The sequence below is a fragment of the Dipteris shenzhenensis genome, chromosome 2, assembly GCF_047967505.1.
Source record: "Dipteris shenzhenensis isolate YYH24624 ecotype China chromosome 2, Dip_SZ_1.0, whole genome shotgun sequence".
In the NCBI taxonomy this organism is placed as follows: domain Eukaryota; kingdom Viridiplantae; phylum Streptophyta; class Polypodiopsida; order Gleicheniales; family Dipteridaceae; genus Dipteris; species Dipteris shenzhenensis.
The window spans coordinates 33,617,434-33,638,718 of NC_141597.1; the positions used below are offsets into that span (position 1 = coordinate 33,617,434).

At 40.9% G+C, this 21,285-nt stretch overlaps 1 pseudogene; it reads left to right on the top strand.

Annotated features, from left to right (window-relative positions):
- Nucleotides 1–678: 678 nt before the first annotated feature.
- Nucleotides 679–2,779, top strand: LOC147904656 (G-type lectin S-receptor-like serine/threonine-protein kinase At5g24080; annotated as a pseudogene).
- Nucleotides 2,780–21,285: the final 18,506 nt, after the last annotated feature.

The window sequence follows — 21,285 nt, forward strand, 5'->3', positions numbered from 1 at the left end:
AAAATTTCCCCTTCCACCAGTGGACATTTCGGTGGCATGGGGACCTGCTCTTATTCCGAAGATGAACCTGTGTCACAATCAGTGCCTCCCGCAGCCCCTCGACGTGCATGAAAAGCCCGCACGAGGCTTTTTCTCAACGTGAAAATGGCGAGCGGCTAAAAGCTTCCCTCGGGCTTTTCACTCATACTTCATTACTAAGCGCCGCTCGCCATTTTCACGTCGGGCTTTTCACTCATACTTCATTACTAAGACCTTCCCTTCTACGAGGGCAGGCCAAAAATCACCAAGAGCCGGCCTCGTGGAATCAAGCAAAGCATGGGCTGATCCGCCCCAACATCGAAAGGAAAGAGTGTGCAGATCATCCTCTTCAACAGCAGTACGAGTGTGAATCCAGACTAATTAGACTGCATGGCCGGAACTAGTACTACTACTCGTGCGATGTGGGTGCTTCTTCTTCTGCTTGTAGTATGCATTCTAGCATTCTTCTCAACTGCTTCGTCTGATCAAATACAGAACGGTATCATCCCTCTCAACTCTACGCTCTTCGCCAACTCCTCCACTTTCTCTGCATGATTCTCTGCCAATTCCACCTTCGCCCTTGGCTTCTTCCGCCTCCCTGCCGCCACTACCATCCTTTCCATCTGGTTCGCTTCCATTCCCACCCTTACCGTCGTCTGGATGGCCAACCGTGACGCCCCTCTCGATCCCTACGCTTACCTTCGCCTCACCGCGTCTGCCGGATTCGTGCTCTACAATGGCTCCGGAGCCATTGCCTGGACGGCTGCAAATCTTGATGACTCTGCTCTCGACTTACTTGTTGTCGAACGTGGTGAGTTCCAGCAATCCGGCAACTTGCTGCTTAGGAATCAGGCGTCCGACGTTGTATGGCAAAGCTTTGATCATCCCACGGATACGCTTCTTCCTGAGCAACGCTTTACTAACAATAGCAGTACCTTGAAATCATGGCGGAGGTCAGATTCAGATCCGAGAACGGGGAATTTCTTCTTGGAAATGGTAGGTGGTAATAACAATCTGCAGATGTATGCTAATCTCACGCAATGACTATATTCACTTATTCTCCTGCTGGGACCGCATTTGCGGAATTGAACCAAACAGGAGCACTGATCATTGCGGTGAATTCAACCCACGTGCTGAAATCATACGAGGCAAGCGATTATGGCAGCATACCCACTCCGCAAAGGCGTCTGACTCTCAACTCAGACGGAAATTTGGCGATGTATACCTGGTCACAAGCGGAAGCAGCCTGGATAATCGTCTGGAGAGCATTACCGGATGCATGCGACGTAACAGAACTGTGCGGCAACGGGATTTGCACCTCGCCGAGCGCGTCGGATCCGAGCCAGTGTGTGCAGCTGCCCTCAAGGTTTCCTTCGCAATGACTTGCAAGATTGGACGCAGGGCTGCGTCCGCGAGGTGCCGCTAAGCTGCAACAACCCGCAAACTATCCACATGAGAACACGGACTATTTTGGCACGACCGCATTCATCGTTAACGCGACGACCGCGGCAGATTGCAGTGCGCAATGTTTGCAGAATTGCATATGTGTTTGCGCAGTCTATGGCACGGAGGAGCAGCTTTGCTGGCTTTATTCGAACATGCAGATCGGCGGTCAGCATGATCGCAATCAGACGTATACCTTCCTTCTCAAACTCGCTCAAGAGTCTACGTCCAAACCGGCTGCAAAGCTGTTATTTCTCTTCCTGCCATTGCAGCCATTTGTTTCTCGGGCTTGGCTGCAACAATCCTCTTGATCCTACTGGCATGGCACGTCTCTAGGAAGAGGGAGAGATCCAAACTTCAAATTTTATGGTCCCTCAGGCGGACATCAGGGCTGCCCATCAGATTTTCTTACAAAGAACTAGAGCTTGCCACCGATAATTTCAGCTTGAAGCACAAACTGGGCAGTGGGGGGTTCGGGACAGTGTTCAAAGGGGTACTAGCAGGAGACAAGAGCACAGTGGCTGTCAAGAAGCTCCATAGCTCCTGAGATGAAGGATGGGAGGCACAATTCCAAGCTGAAGTCTCCACAATTGGATCAATTCACCACTTCAATATTGTGCGGTTAAGAGGCTTCTGTTGTGAAGGCTCACACAGAATTCTGGTCTATGAGTACATGGAGAAAGGATCCTTAGACAGATATCTGCTTGACAACTCCAAAACAAGCAGAGTCGAGCATCAAGCCCTCAATTGGAACACTCGTTTCAACATCGCATTAGGCGTAGCTAAAGGCATAGCCTACTGCCATGAGCAATGCAGAAGCCGGATCATCCACTGTGACATCAAACCAGAGAACGTGCTTCTCGAAGATGATTACAGTCCTAAGGTGTCTGATTTTGGGCTTGCCAAGCTTGTTAGCAAGGACCAGACCAGAGTTTTCACTGCAATAAGGGGAACGAGAGGATATGTAGCCCCTGAATGGGTGGCCAACTTGCCAGTTACTGTGAAAGCAGATGTTTATAGCTATGGCATGCTCCTCTTAGAGGTCATAGGGTGGAGAAGAAACCTTGCTATTTGTGTGGATAACCAAAACAAGCTTTACTATCCACAATGGGCCTTCCACCACTTGATGGAAGGAGACTTAGTAGGTGTGGCTTTTGGGTGTATCCAAGATGAATCTGGCATGAGACCCTCCATGGGAACTGTGGTACAGATGCTTGAAGGCACCTTACGAGTTCCCAAACCCCCTACCCCTAAGGTTTTAGAAATTGTAATGCATGAAATCAAGGATGCCGCCACTGAGGAACCCTTGATGATGTAGACCTTCACTTCTTTTGAATAAAAATCATATTGTAGAACAATGCCTACTTGGCAAGAACTAGGGAAAAAGGAGGCTATCGTGGGGCGAGAGAGAGAGAGAGAGAGAGAGAGAGAGAGAGAGAGAGATTAAATTTGTAAAAAGTTGAGATTTAAATCTACTTCATGTGAGCTCCTAAAACCTCTATATATTTTCATAATCTTTTGTTACATAATGTACCAAAATGTTGGAGATCAATGGAGATGCCCCACCCACCCACCAATCCACTCCCCCCCCCCCCCTCTCCTCTACATAAACAAAAAGTTTCAAAACGTTATTATTGATGATAGTGTATTGTCACAACTCGTTGTATATCATTGATTCCAAAATTTTAAAATTTGGTTAGTGCAAGAGTGACAAGAATAGCGAGGAGAAGGAAACACGATGAAGAATGGAATGTGGTGATTGTAAGAAAACAATACAACATCTGTGCTCAACAGATAACAGGATCTCGTATGCAAGAGAGAAAAGCAAATAGTATGGAGAATGAAAAATTTGATTACTGTAAAACTGATACAATAGATGGCGCTGCCTCCCAGCCGTGCGCTCCTGTGAGAGAAGCTTCGATGGCGCACTAGAAACAGTAGAGGATGGAGGCTGGATGCTAAGGAATTAGGGTTGCTGTAGCTAGTGATGATAATGGGCTTCACGGGCTTGCTCTTATATAGCCACCAGTCATAGTCGGTTAGACCCAATTGGGTGACCGACCCAGTCCGCCCAAAACGGCCGACTGGAGGTCGGTCCCGAAATAGACCACCAACCACATGATAGAACCGTGGCGCAGAATAGAGCAACTAACCTACGTACTCCATTCGACCCACAGCCATCCGGGATCATCTGGGGCTCCAAACGGGCCCCGCAACTTGAGAGTGGGCTGCCCTGAGAAATGCTCCGTCTACCCTCAGTGCGGTCAGTCATGGGATGCCTTCCCGCACTTGCATGTAGCCTAGTTGGCAGTGTGCCAACTCTATCTGAAGCCGTCCAGCCATTAGGCCACACATGGCCCCCATCTGGTGTCCAAACCAGGACCTACTGGATAATCGAGCTACTCAAATGCCTTCTCCTCATATGGGGGGCTTACAAGTAGAGTTAGCTGGTTCCCACGTAGTTACACGAGAGTGGAGCATTGATATCTAACAGTGATATGGGTTTTATTTGGATAAGGAAATGAGACTCATTCTTCATGATATGTAGGAATGAAATGCATTCAATTATGCATACAGGTCTTATGGTGGCATCTTGAGTTGACATCACTAAAGCATGAACTATAGTTGTTTGATGAAAAGGAACGATTAATCAAAAGTTATTGTCCAAATCGATGAGTTTATAGATAAACATATATATAAAAGGATTAGAGTATTATTCTTAGTAATAATGATGTGACTATTTTGTTGAAGACTATAAGAGCATGCAATCTTATTTTGTTAAGGAGATTTATATATGTAGGGCAATATTTGCATTGAATAATTACTAAATTTTAGAAAGCTTTTTGCAACGTAAATGTACATTAAAAAATATTGCATTAAATAATCTCTAAATTTGAGAGAGCTTTTTGCAATGTGAAATATACATCAACGTACTTTGTAAATGAAAAGAGAAAGGGATAAATATTTTGTTGCAACTAAGTCTTGAACCTTTCTATTAGCTAAGGTATAAATTAATATGGTCGAATCGCTAACAAAGACAGAAGTTTCTTGTCGATGCTAATGTGGGATGTAAATCTCTATGCACATACATGCTATAACATGATAATTCAATTTTAATGCTTATATTCATAGATACTATGTTAAATGTTTTTAAACAAAAAATCTTAAGGGGGGGGTCACTCATCATATGTAACTCTATCACGTGAGTTCAAGAGATGGGTTTTTATTAATTCAATTACTTACAAATTTATATATACATAAGTAAATTAAGGCCCAAATATTAATATACAAAAGGGTGTTTTATATTACAAAGGTTTTAGAAGCTCTTAACATGCAACGTGGACATTTGGGAAGAGTGGTTTATGTCATGGGACCTAAAGGTCCAATAGCTCTCACAACACAAATTCGACTCACTAGGGATGTAGACCATAGTCTTTGTTCTTTTAGTTCGATGCTCCTTAATATGGGAGATGATGGAAATTTTATTAAGATCTACTACTCAAATGTACTAAGGGTACTTGTGAATGATTAGGAGAACTTGTGCATAATTATGTTAGGCACGTGATTGCCTTGGAGTTGGACCAGAAAAATTGAGGTTTATTTTTTCAAGTTGTGGCACCCTACTTAAGGGCATGGCCCTTCAAGAGAATTGAAAGAAAATCTAGGGCTCTTTATGGTCCATTCTAGAGAAGTGCAACCTTCTAGCAAACATTTTTATAAGATTGACATTAATTTTGTGTTAGTATGCTTATTAGTAGATATATGAAATCCTAAGTCACTAGTACCACTGAAGTCCAGTGTTTAAGGATTGAGGGTATCTATATTCTAGTGTCTATTATCCAAGTTCCATCTAGCTAGCTTTAATTGCCTATTGAATATTTGTTTGTAAATTGTAAATTCCAATTTGAAATTTTCAATTGAAAGTTTGAATTTGCACAGTCAATGCAATCGTACGTAAAGCTTAGAAATTACAAATTGCAAATTTGCAATAATTGATTTGATGATTAAGAGTGACAATTGATGTTCTCCTAAACTAGGTACTAATGGAATAGTGAGAACTCTAGACTCTAGAGTGACCAGTAACAAGTTGTGTCTAGTATCGACGAGCCTTGGCTTTGCCCTAACTTCAAACTTCTATACAAATTCACAATCTCCTATCTGCAGACTATAACCAAGAGACAAGAGCCAATAGGATTAGTACCAATTGTCATCCATAACAACATGGATAGTTTTTCATAACTTTATATGGCTTGTACATTTGTTCAAACCTATATATGTCTTGTATATTTATGTTTACAATAGGTAAACATAATGAAAACATGTTTTAATGCTAGTGATGATATTTTAAATATATTCACTACAAGGCATAGGCACTTTTTCGACGAAAATACCGATGCTTTTTACATTAAATTTTTTTTTTTCATGGGCGCAAATGTCATTATAAAAGTTACTAAAAGCATTGAAAAAGAACCGTCACTATATAACGACGTTGTTAAACGTCACTATATAGTGACACTGTAATCATCGCTATATAGCGACACTGGTAAACGTCGCTATATAGCAACGATTAACAGAAGTTAAAAAAAAGCATTAGTGGGGCTAAAGAGGGCCATAGCAAGCCCTATTTTGCCCCAATAATGCTTTTTTTTTAATTACAAAAAAAGGTTTTTTATTACAAAATTTCCCTTGCGAAAAGGGTGATACAACATTGCTCAAATGAAATGATTGAGCAACAAAAGGATATACATGTCGAACATATACAACATTGTTTGTTACAAAATTACCCTTTCGAAAAGGGTATTACAAAATTGCTCAAACAAGCGGATATACAAAATGATATACATGGCAAAGTATATGCAAATTGCTACTACTACTACTCATTCGAATTGTCCTCGTCCTCCTCCTCGTCTTGTTGGCCTGGTCCTTGGTCCTCTTGAGCTGTGCCTTCTCCCTGATCCTCGTCTTGTTGACCTGATCCCTGGCCCTACTCCTCCCCGGTGATGGGATGCTGGAGCTTGCACCCTAAGAGTGAACCATATAAATTGAAAATTAGATTGGAACTTAAAGAATAAAACAATTTAAAAAGTGAGATTATAAGTAGGAGTAGACTTATACCGTGCGAGCAGCCACCTCAGCCCAATCGACCATCACTCCCATTGCCTCTTGCTTAATAAACCACAGTTTTGTTCCTATGCGAAATGCGTGTCGCATCTCTGCATCTGTAGGAGGACGACCCATCGCAAAGCCATGCACGGCTAGCAAAGGAGTTCCCCGAGGAGTAGTTGCAGTGCTACGTCTGAGAGGATTCGGATCAGGGGTAGTCCCCGTAGGTGTCACTTATGCTTACGCATAAGAGAAGAGAAGAAGAGGGAACGAAAAGAGAGATTGGAAAGGGGGAAAGAGGGAAAGAAAGAGAGAAGAAGAGGGAAAGAAAGAGAGAAGAAGAGGGAAAGTAAAGAGGGAAAAAGAGACATATGCTCATGCTTATGCATGAGCATATGTCTACTTCTCTTATGATCATGCATAATCATAAGCATGAGCATATGTCTCCTTCTCTTATGCTTATGCTTATGCATATGCATAAGAGGAGTCTTATGCATAAGCATAAGAGAAGGAGACATATGCTCATGCTTATGCTTATGCTTATGCATGAGCATAAGAACATGAGCATGAAAGAGGGAAAGGAGGGTGGAAAAGAGGAGAAGAGAGAAGAAGAGGGAACGGAAAGAGAGATTGGAAAGAGGGAAAGAGGGAAAGAAAGAGAGAAGAAGAGGGAAAATAAAGAGGGAAAAAGAGACATATGATCATGCATGAGCATATGTCTCCTTCTCTTATGCTCATACATAAGCATAAGCATGAGCATATGTCTCCTTCTCTTATGCTTATGCTTATGCTTATGCGTATGCGTATGCATGAGCATAAGAGAATGAGCATGAAAGAGGGAAAAGAGGGGGAAAAAGAGAGGAAGAGAGAAGAAAAGGGAAAGTAAAGAGGGAAAAAGAGACATATGCTCATGCTTATCCAGCAGCATATGTCTCCTTCTCTTATGCTCATGCATAAGCATAAGCATGAGCATATGTCTCCTTCTCTTATGCTTATGCTTATGCTTATGCATAAGAGGAGTCTTATGCATAAGCATAAGCATATGCTCATGCTTATGCTTATGCATGAGCATAAGAGCATGAGCATGAAAGAAGGAAAAGAGGGGGGGAAAGAGGAGGAGAGAAGAAGAGGGAAAGGAAAGAGAGATTGGAAAAGGGGAAAGAGGGAAAGAAAGAGAGAAGAAGAGGGAAAGGAAAGAGGGAAAAAGAGACATATGCTCATGCTTATGCATGAGCATATGTCTCCTTCTCTTATGCTCATGTATAAGCATAAGCTTGAGCATATGTCTCCTTCTCTTATGCTTATGCTTATGCTTATGCATAAGAGGAGTCTTATGCATAAGCATAAGCATATGCTCATGCTTATGCTTCTGCATAAGAGGAGTCTTATGCATAAGCATAAGCATATGCTCATGCTTATGCATGAGCATAAGAGCATGAGCATGAAAGAGGGAAAAGAGGAGGGGAAAGAGGAGAAGAGAGAAGAAGAGGGAAAGGAAAGAGAGATTGGAAAAGGGGAAAGAGGGAAAGAAAGAGAGAAGAAGAGGGAAAGGAAAGAGGGAAAAAGAGACATATGCTCATGCTTATATGTCTCCTTCTCTTATGCTCATGCATAAGCATAAGCATGAGCATATGTCTCCTTCTCTTATGCTTATGCTTATGCTTATGCATAAGAGGAGTCTTATGCATAAGCATAAGCATATGCTCATGCTTATGCATGAGCATAAGAGCATGAGCATGAAAGAGGGGAAAGAGGAGGGAAAAGAGGAGAAGAGAGAAGAAGAGGGAAAGGAAAGAGAGATTGAAAAAGGGGAAAGAGGGAAAGAAAGAGAGATGAAGAGGAAAAGGAAAGAGTGAAAAAGAGACATATGCTTATGCTTATGCATGAGCATATGTCTCCTTCTCTTATGCTCATGCATAAGCATAAGCATGAGCATATGTCTCCTTCTCTTATGCTTATGCCTATGCTTATGCATAAGAGGAGTCTTATGCATAAGCATAGGCATAAGCATAAGAGAAGGAGACATATGCTCATGCTTATGCTTATGCATGAGCATAAGAGAAGGAGACATATGCTTATGCATAAGCATAAGCATATGCTCATGCTTATGCATGAGCATAAGAGCATGAGCATGAAAGAGGGAAAAGAGGAGGGGAAAGAGGAGAAGAGAGAAGAAGAGGGAAAGGAAAGAGAGATTGGAAAAGGGGAAAGAGGGAAAGAAAGAGAGAAGAAGAGGGAAAGGAAAGAGGGAAAAAGAGACATATGCTCATGCTTATATGTCTCCTTCTCTTATGCTCATGCATAAGCATAAGCATGAGCATATGTCTCCTTCTCTTATGCTTATGCTTATGCTTATGCATAAGAGGAGTTTTATGCATAAGCATAAGCATATGCTCATGCTTATGCATGAGCATAAGAGCATGAGCATGAAAGAGGGAAAAGAGGAGGGGAAAGAGGAGAAGAGAGAAGAAGAGGGAAAGGAAAGAGAGATTGGAAAAGGGGAAAGAGGAAAAGAAGGAGAGAAGAAGAGGGAAAGGAAAGAGGGAAAAAGAGACATATGCTCATGCTTATGCATGAGCATGTCTCCTTCTCTTATGCTCATGCATAAGCATTAGCATGAGCATATGTCTCCTTCTCTTATGCTTATGCATAAGAGGAGTCTTATGCATAAGCATAAGCATATGCTCATGCTCTTATGCAGCATAAGAGCATGAGCATGAAAGAGGGAAAAGAGGAGGGGAAAGAGGAGAAGAGAGAAGAAGAGGGAAAGGAAAGAGAGATTGGAAAAGGGGAAAAAGGGAAAGAAAGAGAGAAGAAGAGGGAAAGGAAAGAGGGAAAAAGAGATATATGCTCATGCTTATGCATGAGCATATGTCTCCTTATCTTATGCTCATGCATAAGCATAAGCATGAGTATATGTTTCCTTCTCTTATGCTTATGCTTATGTTTATGCATAAGAGGAGTCTTATGCATAAGCATAAGCATATGCTCATGCTTATGCATGAGCATAAGAGCATGAGCATGAAAGAGGGAAAAGAGGAGGGGAAAGAGGAGAAGAGAGAAGAGCATATGTCTCCTTCTTTTATGCTCATGCTTATGCTTATGCTTATGCATGAGCATAAGAGCATGAGCATGAAAGAGGGAAAAGAGGGGGGGAAAGAGGAGAAGAAGAGGGAAACAAAAGAGGAAAAAAGAGGGGAAAAGAGATTGAAAGATTGAAGGAGAAGGAGAAGGAGAGGAGGGAAGGAAGAGGAGAGAAGAAGGAAAGAAGAGGGAAGAGAGGGGAAGAGAGGGTTCCTATGCCCATCACTGCAGCTAGCACTTAAGGAGCGCTTAAGGCGCTAGCTGCAGGCCAATGCAAATTAAAAAAATAACAAATGGAAAAAACAGGAAGCACTTACCTGGAATAGTATGTCCCGCTTGGTGTTTTGTGGACTGGCCCTACAAAAGAGAGGAGTCTTCTTTCTTTCTTGAAATCTTGTTTTTTGTTTCAATCCTTTGAAATCAAGCATGAAAACTAGTAATCAAGCATGAAAACTAGTAAGCAACTTTAGCAATACAAGGAGAAGCACTCACAAAATGAAATCTCACAAAAAACCTACCTACATTGTTCAAAGAGACTCACCTCTTCAAAAACTTCCTCTCAAGAAACCAAAGAGGGAGAAGGGTGGAGGGGGAGCACAAGAGCTAGGAGAGGGGTGAGTAGTGGTGAGGAGTGGAGAATAGAGTGGGAGGTCATCGGAAATAGATGGGAGGAGAGATTACTTTGCTTTCAATAGAGATTAGAGAGTGCTAAAGAAAGCGCCGCGCATTGTGACGGGTTTCGATTTTAACCCATAGCGTCGCTAACCCTAAACCCTAAAAGTCGCTATATAGTGACTTTTAACCCTAAAAGTCACTATATAGCGACATTTAACCCTAAAAGTTACTATATAGCGACCTTTAACCCTAAGTGTCACTATATAGCGACACTTATACCTTAAAAGTGTCAATTCAAGGCACTTGATCTAAGAAGAGAGGGAAGGAGCTCATGGATGGCTATTTTTTGGATCTTAATGGATTTCCTTGCATTTTGTGTTGTGACTTTAGAGGTGTGCAGATGGAAGGGACGAGTGAAAGCTTGTCAGATGATGCGCCAATGCTCGGGAGTGCAGAGTGGCTTACAGAGAGGTTGTATTGTCATTGCACTCATTGCAAGCGAGAAGTATGACATCAATGCCGTATTGTCATGCGCCACTTGAGGATGTATGGGGAGGAGCCCAAACCAATACCCACCGTTGGTGGTGCACATGGTGATGGATCATCGAAAAGTCATTGCTATTTGAGTTCGTGATTAATATTGCATGCTTACACGACACAAAATCTTGAGACAGGATGAGGAGGGTGGTGTGCGTATACCTTCATACTACCAATGTGGATATGAAGATAGAGATCATGTGGATATGGAGATGCCACTACCAATGCTGGATCCAATTGATCCAGATGGATTTAGAGAAGGAGATGAAGATCACAATATGAGCCGAGGAAGATGTGCATAATGACATCATATGGGAGGAAGATGGAGATCACAATATTGAGGAAGAAGATGACGATCATCAAGAATCACTCGACTTTATTGAAGAAGATGATCAAGTCTATGGTGAACGTACGATGATGATATAGGAGATCAACTCAGTATAGAGTTGGAGATAGACTTGTTTGGCACACTAGACTTGGCTCAGGATGAAGCCAAGTCTCAAACGTAGACATGAATATATGAGCTTCGAACTTGATGTACATGATTAGCGCCCCGTGCGCGCTAAATGTCAGTATGTAAACGTCGCAATAGGATTCGTGTGTAGTAGTGATTTTTGCTAAGCATCTTATGATGTTTTTTATCTTTGTTTAAACGTGATAATTCATAATGATATATAAAACGAGAGGCACAAGGTGCCAAGAGCATTGCCCAAGACTCGAATATTAAAAAAAGGATTCTCATTATAAGTAGGCATGTTTATGGGGATAGAAGAAAATTTTATATACATCACAGTTATAAATAGAGGTAGCTTCCTAGTCAATTCTCATTAGGAAAAAGGGGAGCTCATTTTGAAGCCTTTTAAGATTTCAGAAAAATGTCTCTTAACCAATGACGAGAACGCCAATGTAACGTAGAAATTTCACCAAAAGAGGTAAAAATATAAAAAAGAAAATAGTACTTTATGTTGTTACAAGCATGTGGCTACATTAATGAGAAGATTTATTTTTTATTCTTTTACGGTTCACCTGTCATATCAAGAGATGTGGACCCAAAATCGAAACAGAGCTCGATTTTGAAACCTTCCCGCATGGTGACCCAAAACAACCATCCACTTTCTCTTGTTCTTCGATGCCATTCCTCTACATTCACCACAATGAGCCATTCCATTCTCTCTTCGACAAGCATTCCTCGTTGCATCACTATTGTTGTGATCCTCTTAAACTTTCAAGACAATAAGCTCCTTTCACCGTTTATTCGCTTGTTCTCAGTTTCGTTCATTTTTGTTAATGTCTTACTATTTTAGTGTGTGTTTCTTTGACTTCGCAGGTATTAGAGTGAGGATTTCATATGGCAACCAAAAACTTTGGTCATGCCACTAGGAAGCAGTCTGCCGCTCTACCTAGCAAAGATGTGGATGTACAAAGCATCTCTTTGCCACGAAGACCTACCTTACTAATCTCATGTGTAGAAGTTTCCAATACTGTGAATGTGGATGGTAGCTGAAAAGGATAGCAGTGGTGAAAGGAGATTGGGTTCTAATGCAACCCAACAAGTGGAGAAAGCAACAATCAACTAATACTTTTTTGGCTTCTTGGAAGGGCAGAGTGAAAGATTTTAGAGTAAAAAAGGAAGGCACAAGATGCGTCAGAGAGGTTCAGATACAACATGTCTACATGCACCGAGAACTTGTATTACGAGATAATCCTACTTATCTTCCATACCATAGACACAATTGTAAGTGTATTTGTGTAATGAAATACTTGAAATGAAATATTTGTTTCTTTTCATGATAGACTGTCTCTTTGTTTTAGTTCAGATATATATCCCTCATCATATGAAGAGTGGCAACCACTGGAGTGCATACTGGGATTCTTTGATGCTTTACATGGTGCTATTGGGGAGTTATAGTACAGAGGTAGAAAATCAACAATGCTGGCTGAATCGGGTATATTTTTTATGATCACTTTTATCAATTGATGGACAATGCTCACTCATACAGTTTATTAAAAAAGTAAGATCTCCCGGCGTGGAATACAGTTGATTGGCCAGTCCCTAATGGCAACATCACAAAATCCTATAGAGCCAAACTATTTTTAGAAGTACAGCATTCCCTGAAACCAAATATTGCTACCAGGATAGTTAAAATCAACATTTTCATGCCATTACAGTTTTTGTAGAACTTTTTCAGGATTATCTAATTAAATTTTGTAAGACAATATTGTTGACTTTTAGAGCAAAAGGGTATGATGAAGTTCCAATTCCAAAATTTTGGATAATGGTTGGGATAGAATGGTGGCCAACAATGTGTATTTGAGGTTTCTCATAACTCCATCAACATTAAGTACATGATTGCCTCGCAAAATTTTATTTTCTCTTTTTACTATAAACACAGTAGGATGATAGGTACAAAACTTGTGGCAATGGACCAAGACGAGAGGTCATCAGGTCTTATAATTGAAGTCAATGTTATTGACAATGACATCCTTCTAACATCCATCTCACTAGGACAATGCTGCACTCTCTATCAGTTACTCAAAGGCATTATTATGGAGATTGAGAACAATATCCGTAAAGAATTTTTCATTCATTTCGAACAACAGGAAAGTAAGTTGGTTTCCACCCTGTGCTTCTTCTAATTTTACCACCCTGTGTTTCTCCTAATTTGATTCTCTTTAATACATTTACATATTGCTAAAATTTTATTTTTGCAAATACTTCAAAGGAGCGAAAGCAAAATTCAATGCAAGGACATGGTAAATAGAACAATTCAGATAATACAAAGCTATTGACTCCATGTATTACTTGCAATAAAAACAAAATAGTTGACATTTGATGTATTAATACAAAATGATTACAAGTATCATCTGTTTTTCTATTATTGCTCAGAATCTCTCTGTTGACTTTTTTGCAGTGGAGACTCTTGAGAATCTTCCACATGCTGCTCAAATTGTTGCTGCTGTGGATACTGCTACTGTACATCCTGCTACTATACATCCTGCAATGGATCCTGCTGATGTACATCCTATTGTGGATCCTGCTACTGCACATCCTATGTCGTAACTTCCTCCTCCTGCATCGACTCCTCTTGTTGCTTTGGTGTCCCTGCCTCCTCGTCCATGGGCTCGGGCTTGGCCTCATGCTGCTTTAATGTCCCTGCCTCCTTGTGCATAGGCTCGGGCTTTTGGAAAAGATCAAGCAGCTCATCAACACCAACACCTTCTAGAATATCTTCTAGATTGCTAGTGCCCGGGACATTCTGAGCCTCTTGTTCAACTCGGAGATCCTCAGCGCTTTTGAGCCCTCTCATATATGGACTGGTTGGTGGACAAGGGGAAGAGTGCTCTAGTAGCTTCAAAATTGTCTTTGCTTTGAAGCTATGTACATATTCAGAGCCAAAACTATCCTCTTTTATCTGCAATAAAAACAAAGAATGTTTTCAATATTTTTTGTATCAATGCATTAAATTTAGAACTTCTCAAGTAGTATGCAATGAAAGCACTCACAAATTTAGGCTGTTTCTTTGAAAAGTATGTGTCCATCATATATTTTGCACTTGTGAGAGTCCTCCATCCACAGGAGAAAGGATCCTCCTATTATGGTGTCTGTTTTATCAAAATAGAAAGCTAAGATGTATATTCGACTATGAAGAGTGCACAAATAAGAGGGAGATAAAGATAAGTGACAATGATTACTGACTTGCAATGGCATTGGGTGATCTGAATCTAACATCTTTAACTTTGGATCACGGAGGTCCAGTGCATCCATTAGTCTTTTGAGACAATTGCAATGGGAATGAAGGGCAACAAATTATAAAATTCATCCTTCTACAAGTAAATGCGATCTATGGCTGACTTTTCAAGAGAAAACCTGAAAATCGCATTTTAGAGAAAAAGTATAGGCAATGATTGACTTACACATCCAAATCCTGGTGGGTACCCTTTAAGGAGTTGAATGTATAGCATAGCTTTTGCTATACATCTATATGTACCAAACTCCAATGATTGCTGCAAGAGAAACTCCAATGATTGCTGCAAGAGAAACAAATAACATGAGGGGATTAGACCAAGAGGGTGTAAATTTAATTTAAGCAATCAGGATATTGTCAACAGAGGGTAGTAGTGGAAAAGGTCAGGGAACATACTCTAAGCAATATGGGAGGAGAATCATATCAATCACATCAAAATTACAAAAATGAAACCACTTGGAAATGCTTTTGGTTGATGTCTTATTATCTTTCACGTTGAAAGATATAGCTGGATCAACTATATACATAGAGTACTGAAGGCTCCGGTGGATCTGACTCTTCAAAAAACTACAAAAAATAACTTCACTTAGCTTATGAAAAAGTGAATGCTACAAAGACATAAACACAATTGACATAGAAAGATATACTTACTATAGAGCTGCAAGCATGATTGTGCAAGTCACATGTTTTTCTTTCTGTGCTAAACCCATGATGCAGTCTTCTGTCAAGTCCCAGGTCAGGTCATCATTCATAGTCTGGATGGCTACTCTGATCCTTGATCCAAGTTGTAGGAGCTTCTACTGAATTCGCACCATCCTCACTAATGTCTGGGATTGCAAGACAGACATTGTTTCTTTGACTCTTTCCCTGAGGGACTCTTCATAAGCAACCTTGCCTCTGGTATGAAGTTGGTGAAACACCTCTACAACCTTGAATCCATCATCTTTAGGTTTCCTGGCTAGAGGTATCATCAAGATATATCTCATTTTGAGATCATCCCAATCCTCTGCATTAAGGATCTTCTCATATCTATATCTAACCCTGACAAGTGTTTGGATGTCTTTCTTCATAATAGTGACCCTGTGTGCATGTGCTGCTACCATCATCGTGTCCATGAAAAACTCTATGAGCCACTCTTCAGCAGCTTCTTGGTGAGCAAGTAGTGCAATCCTTTGCCATCTAAAGTCCACATGCTAGTTCATGCATATTGCCCTGACAAGCCTCTGGAATGGTGCCATGGGTACTACATATCCTATGGCTTTCTGAGCCTTCCTAATCTCCATAAGGATAGATCTACTTTGGCTCACTCTTTTCTTCTTGTTCCTTGCTAGCATGTGCACAGGCTTCCCCTTCTTTGAAGATTTAGATCTGGATGGAGCTGTGGCAACCCCTGCAATGTCAAGTCCTTTTCCTTTCCTTCTGGGTGTTGCTTTGGTTCTTGCCATAGTTTATTGTGCCCTTCTCTTGGAAAAAAACCCAAACATAACAAGGAAATCAGCAACCCAAGAGTTTGCTTAAAAATGCGATATGGTGCAAAAAGATAGAGAAAAGGCTAAAATCACGTTTTTCAACAAATGTTTTTTGACATACCTCAGGAACACCCAGCATGCTAAAATTTTTCTAGAAAACGCGATATGGAAGAGAAAAACAAAGAAAGACTCAAATCGTGTTTTTGAGCAAATTTTGCTTAAGCCTAATCTAATCAATCAGTTGTACTCCATCATCCTCCTAAACCCTAGAATGCAGATGAGATGTGCTCAAAAAAACATTTCAGAGAGTGTCTTTGAGAGAAAGCTATGGAATGGTCATTTCACCTTAACAATAGGAAAAACCAATGACTTGTGATAGATTTCTTACCTGGGCTTGTGTGTACAGCTAGAGCTGGGAGGTGTGAGATGGAGCTGGGGAGGTTGTGCCTAGAGCTGTAGTGGGTGGTGGAGCTGGTGAGGTTGGAGTTGGAGCTGTAGTGGGACTCTGTGATGGAGGTGGTGAGGTAGTGAGGTTGGAGCTGGAGCTAGAGCTGGTGAGGTACTGAGGTTGGAGCTAGAGGTGGTGAGGTTGGAGGCAAGTGAAACTAGAGATAGGAATGAAATGAAGGGTAGCTCTACTTAGAGGGGGTTTTGTCTCAAAATCTATGCAATTGAATGATGAGGAAATAAATGCACAGGAACCTAGAAGACCATTTTCCACATGTGTGGCTGACAAGGCAGATGTGACATCCATTGGAAATTGTGCCCTTTCCTCTTATCTACACTTTGTCCATCCCTCTAGCAGTTCTGATCTACACTTTCCTCCATCCAGGCTACACCACATCCTGATCTGCATCACTACCATCATCATCCCCCCCCCCCAAATCATCATCCCCCCCCCCTTACTGCACTTGTGCAAGAGCCACAGACAAGTCACCAGGGCCAGTCATGGAGAGAAAAAATCCAAGTACTCATATATACCACTTAGGAATCTTCTATATTTGTTTGCAGTAGTGTTTTCTTGATCTGTGATTGTGTAGACCTCATCTTTCCTTAGGTGCTAATACTTGGTCCATAGAGGATAACATTCTTTTCTAGAAAATGTGATTTGAGGCTCTTTTCCATAAAAACACCCTATTTCGCATTTATTAGCAAAACATGCTAGGTGTGCATAAGCTTGTAGGGAGGACAAAGGGAATGATAAATTCTAGCAACTTGGTCTAAAAATAGGTGCATGCAATTACTAGATACTCTAAATATAGTACCTTGAAGACCAGTTTTGGCATGTGTTTTCTCCCATCATTATCCCCACCTACCTATACTTCTGCAAAAGCCATAGAGAGAAATGATACAAGTACTTATAGACCACAGTCTTGATCTACCTTTCCAAGTTTCTTCTTGATCTATCTAATTCTACTGCATCAGTAGCTATTAGGCATTTACTTGAACTTGTATGGACATGATGTTTTTGCATCAATAGGACTTTTTGCTAGAAAACATGATATGGAAGAGAAAAACAAAGAAAGAGCTCAAATCGTTTTTTGAGCAAATTTTTCTTAAGCCTAATCTAATCAATCAGTTGTACTCCATCATCCTCCTAAACCCTAGAATGCAGATGAGATGTGCTCAAAAAAACATTTCAAAGAGTGTCTTTGAGAGAAAGCTATGGAATGGTCATTTCACCTTAACAACAGGATAAACCAATGACAGGTGACAAATTGCTTACCTAGGCTTGCGTGTAGAGTTGGAGGATCTGGAGCTGGAGAGGTGTGAGATGGACTTGGGGAGGTTGTGGCTAGAGTTGTAGTGGGTGGTGGAGCTGGTGAGGTTGGAGTTGGAGCTATAGTGGGACTCTGTGATGGAGGTGGTCAGGTAGTGAGGTTGGAGCTTAGAGTTGGGGAGGTGGTGAGGTTGGAGGCAACTGAAACTAGAGATAGGGATGAAATGAAGGGTAACTCTACTTAGAGGCAGTTTTGTCTCAAAATCTGTGCAAGCAATCATGAGGAAATAAATGCACAGGTACCTAGAAGACCGTTTTCCACACATGTGGTTGACAAGACAGATGTGTCATGCATTGAAAACTGTGCCCTTTCCTCTTATCTACACTTTTCTCCATCCCTCTAGCAGTGTTGATCTACACTTTCCTCCATCCCTACACCACATCCTTATCTGCATCACTACCATCATCCCCTCCCCCCCTACTCCCATCATCCCCTCCCTTCTTACTCCCATCATCCCTCCCCCCCCTTATTGCACCTGTGCAAGAGCCACAAACAAGTCACCAAGGCCAGCCATGGACAGAACAAATCCATGTACTCATATATACCACTTAAGAATCTACTATATTTGTGGGCAGTAGTGTTTTCTTGATCTGTGATTGTGCAGACCTCACCTTTCCTTAGGTGCCAGTGACATAGCACATTGAGGATAAATTTTTTTCTAGAAAATGCGATTTGAGGCTCTTTTCCATAAAAACACCCTATATCGCATTTATTTAGCAAAATATGCTAGGTGTGCAAGAATTTGATTAAAAACACGATTTGGAGCAATTTTCCTGAAGAAACATGAATATCGCTTTTTTTAGCAAAAGTTACTAACCTTATTAGTATATATCAGCTTGAGAAGAGCTTGATGTGTGATAGCTTGATGGTTGTCAGCTTGATGGATTTTGAGCTCAGTGTGATAGAGCTGTTGAGGTCGTGGATGATGGGTTGAGATAGAACTGTAGTGGGTCTAGGGGAAGGAGCTGGAGCTGTATTGGGTCAGTGTAATAGAGATGTTGAGGTTGTTTGTCACAAGCGTGTAGGGAGGAAGATGAAACTAGAGATGAATATGATAAAGGGAATGATTAAGTCTGGCAGCTTGGTCTAAAAATAGGTGCATGCAATCACTAGATACTCTAAATATAGTACCTTGAAGACTAGTTTTGGCATGTGTGGCTGACAAGTGTGACTTGAATAGATATATCTACCATCTCCTCTTATCTTCACTTTTCTCCATCCATTCAATAGTTTTGAATCTTCATCTTCTTCCTCATCTTCATCTAGACAATACTTTAGACCTTGCTTTTTTCCCATCATCATCCTCACCTACCTATACTTGTGCAAAAGCCATGGAGAGAAAGGATACATGTACTTAAATGCACCATAGTCTTGATCTACCTTTCCAACTGTCTTCTTGATCTATCTAATTCTACTGCATCAGCTAATAGGCATTTGCTTCATCTTTTGAATGATCAAGACAACTATCTTGCAGATTCACCTAAATTTTCTCTAGACATGATGTTTTTGCATCAATAGGACTTTTTGCTAGAAAACGTGATTTCAATCTATTTAATTATAAAGACAGTCATATTGTGTTTTTTTGCAAACTTTCAAAGAGGAGGAGCTAACCATCTAGGTGATGCACCAAGACCTATCAGGTTCAAGACTAGGTTTAAGACCATTGACCCCTCAGCTTATGCTATAAAGGAGGAGGAATGTCCTGGTAAGAATTTCTGTATGAGTGCTTCTATTTCTTTTTAGCTATATGTACAAGACTCATTTTTTAATTTTGTATGATGCAATCAAGAGAAGAAAGCCCAATGACAAGGGTTCAGACAATCAGTTGCTAAGGGAAAGGAGAAGGAGGAAAAGAAGTCACCCCAACTGCAGCTCTTTGAATTTCTACAGAAGTCAAAATGCCAAATGTACTATCACAAATACCATGATATGTTCAATAAGGAGCTAGATTTGCAGTCTCTTCTGACACAGCACAAGGATTTTCTTGGAACAACCATTGTGCTTGTTTCAATCAATAAATCCCAAACAAGGGAAAATATAAATCCCAAGCAGTATACTAATCCCAAACAACCACCGAGCTTGTTTTAGGACAATGACCATGCATGAGGGACCAATTAATTCATAGGTTCTAATTAGCATTCAGTCGGAATCAGACTGTAGTAACAATGATAGTGCATGAGGGACCATCTAATTCACAATCTCAGATTAGCATTGAACCTGAATCAGTAGACTATAATAACAATGACTTTGCATGGGGACCATCGAGTTCACAAGCTTAGATTAGCATTCAGTCAGTTTATCAGGCTATAATAACAATAGTTTAGAATGAGAACTATTGTTATTATAGCTTGATGAACTGACTCAATGCTAATCTGATGTCTTGCATGAGGGGCCATCTAGTTCACAGGCCGCCTAGATTAGCATTGAGTCGGAATCAGAATGTAATAACAATGACTTTTCATGAGGGACCATCTAACTCGCATGCTCAAATTAGCATTAAGCTAGAGATAGAGATTGTAAGAAGTCATTAGGATGTCATAATTTTTTGATGACCAAGAAATTCTCCCATGGCAACCATCTAATCGCACGTCATGGCTGGACGATGATGTATATGACCGCCTACGCTAGGCTAGGCTACCAGCAAAACTAGGTGTATGTGCCACCGCTCCTCCCCCCTCATCCCATTGAATTATTATGATCTTGGCTCTCGATGACTGAGAAATTCTCCCATGACAACCATATAATCGCACGTCATGGCTAGACGATGATGTATATGACTGCCTACACTAGGCTGGGCTACCAGCAAAGCTGGGTGTATGTGCCACTGCTCCTCCCCACTCATCCTATTGAATTATCATGATCTTGTCTCTAATGATCAAGAAATTCTAGCATGGCAACCATCTAATCGCATGTCATGGCTAGACAAATTGTTATTATAGTATGATTCTAGCTCAATGCTAATCTGAGCCTATGAATTAGATGGTCCTTCATGCACAATCATTGTTATTATAGTCTAATTTTGACTGAATGCTAATTTGAACCTATGAATTAGATGGTCCCTCATGCATAGTCATTGTCACTAAAACAAGCTTAGTGTTTTTTGGGATTAGTATACTGTTTGGGATTTACAATTTCCCTTGTTTGGGATTTATTGAAATAAATGCGGTGGTTGTTTGGGATTTACTAAAGGTTATATTTTGTGGGGGTGGCAATTAATCCTAAACCAACAAAAATGCATTTTGTTGCCAGTGCCTACCTCCTCTAGCCTTAATTGGTGTTTGAGCTGACCCAATCACGATTCTAATGGTCAATAGCATAGAGCTTGACACATGGCACTATATGCATTTATTCATGAGCATAGAGACTCTTGCTCTTCCTCTGGCCTGACTACATCACATAGCCTTTGCCTTTCCATATTTGTTAACCATCGTGCTAGTTTAAGCAATGATGTTGGCATGGAGAGACCACCACGTTGGCATGAAGGCCACC